Source organism: Poromitra crassiceps (genome assembly GCF_964638095.1).
Source record: "Poromitra crassiceps genome assembly, chromosome: 4".
Lineage (NCBI taxonomy): Eukaryota > Metazoa > Chordata > Actinopteri > Beryciformes > Melamphaidae > Poromitra > Poromitra crassiceps.
The window spans coordinates 9,591,516-9,601,515 of NC_139626.1; positions in this window are offsets into that span (position 1 = coordinate 9,591,516).

Sequence of the window (10,000 nt, forward strand, 5' to 3'; positions counted from 1 at the left end):
CTTACTTTACCATTAGTTCCCATGTTTGTGCCCCCTCAAGTGAAGCAGTACATCTTACTGAGTAGTTACTAAGGAATACACCATTACTTCCTGCTTACTTTACCATTAGTTCCCATGTTTGTGCCCCCTCAAGTGAAGCAGTACATCTTACTGAGTAGTTACTAAGGAATACACCATTACTTCCTGCTTACTTTACCATTAGTTCCCATGTTTGTGCCCCCTCAAGTGAAGCAGTACATCTTCCTGAGTTGTTCCTAAGGAATATACCATTACTTCCTGCTTACTTTACTAGTGAAGACGAATTTATTCAAGTATGCAAATTAAAAAAGTGTAGCTCCTCCCACTTTAGTAAAGTACCCTACCCCACTTAGGAGATCGAGGTACCCCACTAAAACCACGCCCCCGAGGCTCTACGACCTTCAGGGGCGGAGTTACCTTTTTTGGCTCCACCCACCCCCGCCGGAAGCCAGGGAAAGGGGGCGGAGCCTATTTTTCCACATTCGAACTCCTTGGGGGCGTGGCTACAGTTCTAGCCTACTTTGGTTAGGCCACGCCCACTGGAAGTGCGATATGTAAACCCTACCAAAAAAAGTGTTTTTTTTACTAAGTGTTTGAGCCAAGAACTAGTGAAATATTAAAAAAAAAAATTTTTAGGGTAGTAAAATGGGTAGTTACTGAGGAACGAGTAAGGAACGAACCATTAGTTCATGAATAGTTAATGATTAGTTAATGAGTAGTTGATAGGTAGTTCCTTAATGGTAGTTACTTAACACGTTCAGTGCCAGCGACGCCATATGGCGTCATTAGAAATTTACCGTACAGTGCCAGCGACGCCAAATGGCGTCATAACTCCAAATTGTTTTTTTGACGGGGGGGTGTCGATCTAAGCTTCTTACGTCGCCTCTAACAATATTGTAGCTATTGGAGGTCGATAACCTATTTTACAAACCCATTAGGTGGCGACAGCACTCTCCTGATCAGAGAAAAAGGAGCCAAACACACAGAAATAGTCACTGGGGAAAATGAGGAAATCGCATCGCATCCGTCCGTATGCATCGACGTGCCTCCATAAACGAGCACAACGCCAGCTGTGCCCCCAGCAGCAGCATCCGCTGTCACAACTGAGCACCTCCATGTACGCTGCAACAGCACATTCACATAATCAGCCTTATTATTCCGAACTGGAAGCATGCCAGCCCGTGACAAACACACGCGGAACCAAAAAGCTGAATGTCGCGCACCATTCACTGTGTGTGCGCAGCAAACTCAGCAGAGACTGAGAGCCACCAGACACATAAGACACACCCAGGAGGCGTGTGCAGTTGAGGGGGGGGGGGGGGGGGGAGCACGCAGAGCAGCAGAGCAGCATACACTTCACCCAGACAGACCCAGACATCAGAAAATTAGCTTCAGAGTCAGTGATGTGCTTGAAATGTTTAATTTCACAAAAGGCTCATTATCTCAGCTCGTAGAAAAAAAGGGATGTTTTTGCTTCAATCAAGCTATCTTCTCCGGCTCATAACTAAAGAACGTAAAATGGGATCAATAAACTTTTTTTTGCAGGTGATAGAAGAGAGTCTCATCGTTATTTGTGCGTGTTCAGTGTTTACATAGTAATTATTAAAAAAATTATATGACTGTTTTAAAATGCATTGCGGCCTATGTGGCACAGCAAGCAACCTTTTGCCCAAGGGCCGTGGCACTCAAAGTGTTAAGAACTGACCATTAGTTACCATGTTAACGAACCAGTAAGTAATGATTACTTCCCTAAAAAATTTTTTTTTAAATATTTCACTAGTTCTTGGCTCAAACACTTAGTAAAAAAAAACACTTTTTTTGGTAGGGTTTACATATCGCACTTCCGGTGGGCGTGGCCTAACCAAAGTAGGCTAGAACTGTAGCCACGCCCCCAAGGAGTTCGAATGTGGAAAAATAGGATCCGCCCCCTTTCCCTGGCTTCCGGCGGGGGTGGGTGGAGCCAAAAAAGGTAACTCCGCCCCTGAAGGTCGTAGAGCCTCGGGGGCGTGGTTTTAGTGGGGTACCTCGATCTCCTAAGTGGGGTAGGGTACTTTACTAAAGTGGGAGGAGCTACACTTTTTTAATTTGCATACTTGAATAAATTCGTCTTCACTAGTAAAGTAAGCAGGAAGTAATGGTATATTCCTTAGGAACAACTCAGGAAGATGTACTGCTTCACTTGAGGGGGCACAAACATGGGAACTAATGGTAAAGTAAGCAGGAAGTAATGGTGTATTCCTTAGTAACTACTCAGTAAGATGTACTGCTTCACTTGAGGGGGCACAAACATGGGAACTAATGGTAAAGTAAGCAGGAAGTAATGGTGTATCCCTTAGTAACTACTCAGTAAGATGTACTGCTTCACTTGAGGGGGCACAAACATGGGAACTAATGGTAAAGTAAGCAGGAAGTAATGGTGTATCCCTTAGTAACTACTCAGTAAGATGTACTGCTTCACTTGAGGGGGCACAAACATGGGAACTAATGGTAAAGTAAGCAGGAAGTAATGGTGTATCCCTTAGTAACAACTCAGGAAGATGTACTGCTTTACTTGAGGGGGCACAAACATGTTAAGTAATGGTAAAGTAAGCAGGAAGTAATGGTGTATTCCTTAGTAACTACTCAGTAAGATGTACTGCTTCACTTGAGGGGGCACAAACATGGGAACTAATGGTAAAGTAAGCAGGAAGTAATGATGCACTAACATGGTAAGTAATGGTAAGGTAATCATGAAGTAACGATGAGTACTCATGAACAACTGGTAAGTATTTGGTGGAGTCATGCTCACGAACATGGTAACTAATAGTCAGTTCTTAAGGAACTACCTGTTCATGAACTAGTGAAATATAAAAAAAAAAAAAATTTAGGGAAGTAATCATTACTTACTGGTTCGTTAACATGGTAACTAATGGTCAGTTCTTTAGTAACTACCATGGGAACTAATGGTCAGTTCTTAAGTAACTACCATTAAGGATCTTTAAGGAACTACCCATTAACTATTAATGAACTAGTGAATGAAAACATATAAAAAAAAAAAAAAATAGGGAAGTAATCATTACTTACTGGTTCGTTAACATGGTAACTAATGGTCAGTTCTTAAGTAACTACCATTAAGGAACTACCTATCAACTACTCATTAACTAATCATTAACTATTCATGAACTAATGGTTCGTTCCTTACTCGTTCCTCAGTAACTACCCATTTTTTGTGTTACAGTATTATGAAGTGTTACCAGAACATCTAACATCTACCCAGAGATGGGGGAGAGGGGCGAGATGGAATCAGGGTATAAATAGGTTTGTTCGTCTCCAGTGGTGCACATGTAAGCACCACCCCTCTCCCTTTGATCTGCGTGTGTGTGTGTGTGTGTGTGTGTGTGTGTGTGTGTGTGTGTGTGTGTGTGTGTGTGTGTGCGCACGTTCGTGCCTCGGACACTGTAGCAATGTAGCAGAACCTGCAAAACCTTCTAGAATGTGTGGCAGGCTGTTTGGATCATGGATAACACCAATTCTAATGGCCAAGCCGTAAGAAACTGCCTGAAATCAAATCATCTAATGATGTATGTGTGCATTTTAATGCACATACATTTTAATGCAGCTTATATAAACCAAATGAACTTGAAACCAGGAGCCAGAAAGATATCTTATAAAAGTATATTTAATACCATACATTCTCCTATACACTGTGTTATAGAAGAGACTGAATCTCAATGTATACATCTGATATGTCATACAGAGTCCCAATATTCAGCCATGACTGACAGTTTGACATATGCTTTATACTCAGAGAGCCTGAGGAAAGAGGGGGGAGAGGAATGGGATGATCTCTTGGAAATGTGTGTGTGTCTCAGTCTGATAGAGAGTTATCAGTTGTTATTGGACACGATGCACTGCCCAAGGTCTCAGCAAAAGAGAGAAGTCCTCAATGCCACGGGTGAATCTATATGTGTGAGATGTCATGGCATGTTAACTTATAGCATTAATTATGCGTATGCAATTATTAGCTTATTGATTAGGAAATGCCCATGGAACTTATATTTTTCTCCAGCACTCCTCCACTCTCCTTCTAAATCTACTGTACTTGTCTGCAATTTTTTATAAATATATGATATAAAAAAATACACAGGGGGACATTAGACATGTTGGACCTGGTGTGCCAAGGTGACACAGAGGGACATTAGACATGTTGGACTTGGTGTGCCAAGGTGACACAGAGGGACATTAGACATGTTGGACCTGGTGTGCCAAGGTGACACAGAGGGACATTAGACATGTTGGACTTGGTGTGCCAAGGTGACACAGGGGGACATTAGACATGTTGGACTTGGTGTGTCAAGGTGACACAGAGGGACATTAGACATGTTGGACTTGGTGTGCCAAGGTGACACAGAGGGACATTAGCCATGTTGGACTTGGTGTGCCAAGGTGACACAGAGGGACATTAGACATGTTGGACCTGGTGTGGCAAGGTGACACAGAGGGACATTAGACATGTTGCCAAGGTGACACAGAGGGACATTAGACATGTTGCCAAGGTGACACATAGGGACATTAGACATGTTGCCAAGGTGACACAGAGGGACATTAGACATGTTGCCAAGGTGACACAGAGGGACATTAGACATGTTGGACTTGGTGTGTCAAGGTGACACAGAGGGACATTAGACATGTTGGACCTGGTGTGCCAAGGTGACACAGAGGGACATTAGACATGTTGGACTTGGTGTGCCAAGGTGACACAGAGGGACATTAGACATGTTGGACATGGTGTGCCAAGGTGACACAGGGGGACATTAGACATGTTGGACTTGGTGTGCCAAGGTGACACAGAGGGACATTAGACATGTTGGACTTGGTGTGCCAAGGTGACACAGAGGGACATTAGACATGTTGGACATGGTGTGCCAAGGTGACACAGAGGGACATTAGACATGTTGGACTTGGTGTGCCAAGGTGACACAGAGGGACATTAGACATGTTGGACTTGGTGTGCCAAGGTGACACAGAGGGACATTAGACATGTTGGACCTGGTGTGTCAAGGTGACACAGAGGGACATTAGACATGTTGCCAAGGTGACACAGAGGGACATTAGACATGTTGCCAAGGTGACACATAGGGACATTAGACATGTTGCCAAGGTGACACAGAGGGACATTAGACATGTTGCCAAGGTGACACAGAGGGACATTAGACATGTTGGACTTGGTGTGTCAAGGTGACACAGGGGGACATTAGACATGTTGGACTTGGTGTGTCAAGGTGACACAGAGGGACATTAGACATGTTGGACATGGTGTGCCAAGGTGACACAGAGGGACATTAGACATGTTGGACCTGGTGTGCCAAGGTGACACAGAGGGACATTAGACATGTTGGACTTGGTGTGGCAAGGTGACACAGAGGGACATTAGACATGTTGGACTTGGTGTGTCAAGTTGACACAGAGGGACATTAGACATGTTGGACTTGGTGTGTCAAGGTGACACAGGGGGACATTAGACATGTTGGACCTGGTGTGCCAAGGTGACACAGGGGGACATTAGACATGTTGGACCTGGTGTGCCAAGGTGACACAGAGGGACATTAGACATGTTGGACTTGGTGTGTCATGGTGACACAGAGGGACATTAGACATGTTGGACTTGGTGTGCCAAGGTGACACAGAGGGACATTAGACATGTTGGACTTGGTGTGTCATGGTGACACAGAGGGACATTAGACATGTTGGACCTGGTGTGCCAAGGTGACACAGAGGGACATTAGACATGTTGGACTTGGTGTGCCAAGGTGACACAGAGGGACATTAGACATGTTGGACTTGGTGTGCCAAGGTGACACAGAGGGACATTAGACATGTTGGACCTGGTGTGGCAAGGTGACACAGAGGGACATTAGACATGTTGGACCTGGTGTGTCAAGGTGACACAGAGGGACATTAGACATGTTGCCAAGGTGACACAGAGGGACATTAGACATGTTGCCAAGGTGACACATAGGGACATTAGACATGTTGCCAAGGTGACACAGAGGGACATTAGACATGTTGCCAAGGTGACACAGAGGGACATTAGACATGTTGGACTTGGTGTGTCAAGGTGACACAGAGGGACATTAGACATGTTGGACCTGGTGTGCCAAGGTGACACAGAGGGACATTAGACATGTTGGACTTGGTGTGCCAAGGTGACACAGAGGGACATTAGACATGTTGGACATGGTGTGCCAAGGTGACACAGGGGGACATTAGACATGTTGGACTTGGTGTGTCAAGGTGACACAGAGGGACATTAGACATGTTGGACTTGGTGTGCCAAGGTGACACAGAGGGACATTAGACATGTTGGACTTGGTGTGTCAAGGTGACACAGAGGGACATTAGACATGTTGGACATGGTGTGCCAAGGTGACACAGGGGGACATTAGACATGTTGGACTTGGTGTGTCAAGGTGACACAGAGGGACATTAGACATGTTGGACATGGTGTGCCAAGGTGACACAGAGGGACATTAGACATGTTGGACCTGGTGTGCCAAGGTGACACAGAGGGACATTAGACATGTTGGACTTGGTGTGGCAAGGTGACACAGAGGGACATTAGACATGTTGGACTTGGTGTGTCAAGGTGACACAGAGGGACATTAGACATGTTGGACTTGGTGTGTCAAGGTGACACAGGGGGACATTAGACATGTTGGACCTGGTGTGCCAAGGTGACACAGGGGGACATTAGACATGTTGGACCTGGTGTGCCAAGGTGACACAGAGGGACATTAGACATGTTGGACTTGGTGTGTCATGGTGACACAGAGGGACATTAGACATGTTGGACTTGGTGTGCCAAGGTGACACAGAGGGACATTAGACATGTTGGACTTGGTGTGTCAAGGTGACACAGGGGGACATTAGACATGTTGGACTTGGTGTGGCAAGGTGACACAGAGGGACATTAGACATGTTGGACTTGGTGTGTCAAGGTGACACAGAGGGACATTAGACATGTTGGACTTGGTGTGTCAAGGTGACACAGGGGGACATTAGACATGTTGGACCTGGTGTGCCAAGGTGACACAGGGGGACATTAGACATGTTGGACCTGGTGTGCCAAGGTGACACAGAGGGACATTAGACATGTTGGACTTGGTGTGTCATGGTGACACAGAGGGACATTAGACATGTTGGACTTGGTGTGCCAAGGTGACACAGAGGGACATTAGACATGTTGGACTTGGTGTGTCAAGGTGACACAGGGGGACATTAGACATGTTGGACTTGGTGTGCCAAGGTGACACAGAGGGACATTAGACATGTTGGACTTGGTGTGTCAAGGTGACACAGAGGGACATTAGACATGTTGGACATGGTGTGCCAAGGTGACACAGGGGGACATTAGACATGTTGGACTTGGTGTGCCAAGGTGACACAGGGGGACATTAGACATGTTGGACTTGGTGTGTCAAGGTGACACAGAGGGACATTAGACATGTTGGACTTGGTGTGTCATGGTGACACAGAGGGACATTAGACATGTTGGACTTGGTGTGCCAAGGTGACACAGAGGGACATTAGACATGTTGGACTTGGTGTGCCAAGGTGACACAGGGGGACATTAGACATGTTGGACATGGTGTGCCAAGGTGACACAGGGGGACATTAGACATGTTGGACTTGGTGTGCCAAGGTGACACAGGGGGACATTAGACATGTTGGACTTGGTGTGTCAAGGTGACACAGAGGGACATTAGACATGTTGGACTTGGTGTGCCAAGGTGACACAGGGGGACATTAGACATGTTGGACTTGGTGTGCCAAGGTGACACAGGGGGACATTAGACATGTTGGACATGGTGTGCCAAGGTGACACAGGGGGACATTAGACATGTTGGACTTGGTGTGCCAAGGTGACACAGGGGGACATTAGACATGTTGGACTTGGTGTGCCAAGGTGACACAGAGGGACATTAGACATGTTGGACTTGGTGTGTCATGGTGACACAGAGGGACATTAGACATGTTGGACTTGGTGTGCCAAGGTGACACAGAGGGACATTAGACATGTTGCCAAGGTGACACAGGGGGACATTAGACATGTTGGACTTGGTGTGTCAAGGTGACACAGAGGGACATTAGACATGTTGGACTTGGTGTGTCAAGGTGACACAGAGGGACATTAGACATGTTGGACTTGGTGTGTCAAGGTGACACAGAGGGACATTAGACATGTTGGACTTGGTGTGCCAAGGTGACACAGAGGGACATTAGACATGTTGGACTTGGTGTGCCAAGGTGACACAGGGGGACATTAGACATGTTGGACTTGGTGTGCCAAGGTGACACAGAGGGACATTAGACATGTTGGACTTGGTGTGTCAAGGTGACACAGAGGGACATTAGACATGTTGGACTTGGTGTGTCAAGGTGACACAGAGGGACATTAGACATGTTGGACTTGGTGTGTCAAGGTGACACAGAGGGACATTAGACATGTTGGACTTGGTGTGTCATGGTGACACAGAGGGACATTAGACATGTTGGACTTGGTGTGCCAAGGTGACACAGAGGGACATTAGACATGTTGGACTTGGTGTGTCAAGGTGACACAGAGGGACATTAGACATGTTGGACTTGGTGTGTCAAGGTGACACAGAGGGACATTAGACATGTTGGACCTGGTGTGGCAAGGTGACACAGAGGGACATTAGACATGTTGGACATGGTGTGCCAAGGTGACACAGAGGGACATTAGACATGTTGGACTTGGTGTGTCAAGGTGACACAGAGGGACATTAGACATGTTGGACTTGGTGTGCCAAGGTGACACAGAGGGACATTAGACATGTTGGACCTGGTGTGCCAAGGTGACACAGAGGGACATTAGACATGTTGGACATGGTGTGCCAAGGTGACACAGAGGGACATTAGACATGTTGGACTTGGTGTGTCAAGGTGACACAGAGGGACATTAGACATGTTGGACTTGGTGTGCCAAGGTGACACAGAGGGACATTAGACATGTTGGACTTGGTGTGCCAAGGTGACACAGGGGGACATTAGACATGTTGGACATGGTGTGCCAAGGTGACACAGGGGGACATTAGACATGTTGGACTTGGTGTGCCAAGGTGACACAGGGGGACATTAGACATGTTGGACATGGTGTGCCAAGGTGACACAGGGGGACATTAGACATGTTGGACTTGGTGTGCCAAGGTGACACAGAGGGACATTAGACATGTTGGACCTGGTGTGCCAAGGTGACACAGAGGGACATTAGACATGTTGGACTTGGTGTGCCAAGGTGACACAGAGGGACATTAGCAGGCGTCCCTCGTACCGCGCTGGCAGGAATAGATGTGTCTCTCAACCTCAGACACACCTCTCCTCTCCACCCTCGTCCTCCCTCCCTCTGCCCATTCCTCTATTCTCTCTCTCTCTCTTTCCATCTCTCTCTCCTCTTCTTCCTCTTGCACTCCCAAGATCAAGAATCAATCCATCATCTTGTTTCCCTCTCTTCTCCCCCTCCCCCCACACCTTCTGTTTCCCCGTCCTTTTGCCCCTTCCATGTCTGTCTCTCTCTCTCTCTCTCTCTCTCTCTCTCTCTCTCTCTTTCTCTCTCTCTCTCTCTCTCTCTCTCTCTCTCTCTTTTCCTTCAGTTCACTGCTCGCTCGCCCCTTCAGTTCCTATTCACGAGTTTCCTGGTGAGACAGCGGGCACTTCCATGACACCCTCCCTCCCTGTTTCCAGCTGCCGGTTGCCTGTTTCTGCCCAGGACCGTTCATAGCGAAAGAGACTTGATGTTCTCTGAAATTAGGTGGGGGGAAAATCTGCCACATATACTGTATATCGGTATCGGCAATCGGCTCAAAATGCTGGAAAATATCGGAATATCTGCCCCAAAAAAAAATCCAATATCGTGCATCCCTAATGACAGTTTTGACGTTGGAATGCAGAAAGTGAGGGAGATAGTTGGTGGTCCTCAATT